The sequence below is a fragment of the Fukomys damarensis genome, unplaced genomic scaffold (assembly GCF_012274545.1).
Source record: "Fukomys damarensis isolate Sample0158 unplaced genomic scaffold, DMR_v1.0_HiC HiC_scaffold_38, whole genome shotgun sequence".
Taxonomy (NCBI): Eukaryota; Metazoa; Chordata; class Mammalia; order Rodentia; family Bathyergidae; genus Fukomys; species Fukomys damarensis.
The window spans coordinates 15524185-15526509 of NW_022900950.1; the positions used below are offsets into that span (position 1 = coordinate 15524185).

Sequence of the window (2325 nt, forward strand, 5' to 3'; positions counted from 1 at the left end):
CCCTCGCACAGTTCTCTCCTTGTCAGATTCCCTGTATTCGCTCTGGAGTAAGTTCTGTCCGGTGGGTTTTAGATCAGCGGGATAGGGAGAGTATTTTAGAGTTGACCTGATGACCCTCGCTCCCCAGCGATAGCGCTGTGATAAATTTGCTTTGGGGATGTGTTTATTCTGAATCAGAGAGCTTTAATTATGGTGCCACTCCGTTCTGGGGAAGGGTTCAATAAAACTCAAGATTCTCCCTTTTTTGTTAAGGGGGGATTTGGAGTGACCTTCTCTCCCTTCCAAATGCTTCCTCCTGTTTTTAGGTAGTTATACGGTGATGCCCAGAGCAAAGGAGTATTAGTTTCTGTTGTTTGTTTTTATTCCCCCAGGGGGTGCCTTGTTCCTGGAGGTAGCGAAATGCCGTGTTCTTGCTTGGAAGAGACTTGTTCCGCCTTTCCAGTAGTCTTATTAGTTGTGAAAACCTTGTTCAGGGGCCAAACTTTTGTATATTATTAGAATAAAAAAAAATCTAAGACCAATATAAAATACTATTAAAGTCATGTGACAAATTCCTCTTCCTCATTTCCACAAATATACCTATACTTGGATTGGTGAGTCACAGATGTCAGGTCAATCCAGAGACACCAGGACAGCAAAGTGGTTTGCTTTAATGGATTTTTTTTTTTTTTAATGAATGAACTTTGTCTTCTTCCCTGAATTAGGAGACTTTTTTTTTAATGTATGAACTACATCTTCTACAGTCAAATAGTATTATTTTTATAAAAATTATATAGTAATTATAAAATATTTTACGTTTTACTCAATTATCAAATCCTCTTATACATTTTGAATGATTCTAGCCAGTAAAGCTACGACCAAAGGTGATTTCATAATTCTGGTAAAAATTAATGAGACTCAAAAAAAAAAATCAGTGAGACTCTTTTCAGCAAGTAATCTTGTCTCTAGCTCTCCACCTAAGAAGGTGACTGTGTGTGGACATCAATTCCTTGGCTTGTTTTCTGGATGCTGAGTTAAACTTTTTTGTAGTTTAGTATTGTAGTATCATATCACATCTACCTTTTCCATCTAAATATGGTTTTTCATATTTAAGTGAAGTTTATTCAAGTGCAGATAGCAATTAATTCAGATTAAGGAAAATCTACTTTCCTCTGGAGCTCTAAGAAACTAGTAAAAAAAAAAAAAAAATTTTCTCTCCCCTTTCCATAACAAAACAAATTCCCCAGATAGTCATCAACCTTCATGTGTCTTTTAGTATAATCTTGTTCAGCCATTAAAACATCTTTTTCTCATAAAAAAGCTATACATGTTGATTGGAAACATTTTTAGAAAATGTAGCAAAATACAAAGAAGAAAATAAATATCACCTGTATTTATTCCCTTTCAAGACATTTATTATGTGGTATTTGGAAAGATTTCTTTCCTCATATCCAAGATGAAATGTCTTTAAGACAAAGCTCAGGTGAATACCAAACCCTAGAAAGAGACTAGAAAACTATTCGGATAAAATACTTCTAAATATCACTTCTATATTCTGAGACAGCAATAAAAACATATTTCTAAATTTGTTTATTTGTCATTATTTCAGATGTTACATAAACCTCGTTTTTATGCATTTTGCTTCATGTGTTGCAAAGTTTGCAAAAGAAATTCTATGAGGGAATATTTTCTAAGATTATATTTTAATTTACTAAATATGGCAGTTTGCAATTCTACACAGAGAAGTCATCTAAGTGAAGTGATGGTAAGAAAATTTGTTATTCATAGTTTTCTCCTGAAGACTGTTAAATCCATACTAGTAAAGCTTAGACTTGCCTTTACTCTGACATAAAGAATTACTCCAGATAACCTTTCAAAGGTGGGAAAATATCACAAGTAAAGAAATAAAAAGAAGAGAAAACACAGCTGAGTCCTAGAGGACAACCATTAAACTACTGAATATCTGAAGTTTATAAACATCATCTAAATCTCGTGTTCCCTTCTCAGGATTCTCTGGCAAGCATTGGAGTTGCATAACCCTTTCTGAGTCTAAATGAGGAAAGTTCTTCAGATGTGCTACTCTGTAAAGACTGCAAGTCCCTTTCCTCTTGCTGTGCCTTTTCTTCCACGTTCTTACCTGTCCTTGATCCTTTCTTATCAGCCTTCCTTTCACCCCTCTGCCCTCTCATCTTGTGTTCATTTCCCTCTGGTAGGGCTTTAGACGCAGTGAGAACATAGTGCTTTCGGAGCACTGACACAGAACCTCTGAGCTCTGAAAAGGCAGAGCAAGTGCAGCTCATTTCTGAGGAAAGCAGGTAACCTGATTTGCCCTGTTCCACAGTGTTC

General features: G+C 35.8%; 1 protein-coding gene across 4 annotated transcripts in view; it reads left to right on the plus strand.

The window, feature by feature from the left end:
• Positions 1-2325, plus strand: part of Trpc3 (transient receptor potential cation channel subfamily C member 3) — a 153237-nt gene that overhangs the window by 90636 nt on the left and 60276 nt on the right. The window lies entirely within an intron of this gene.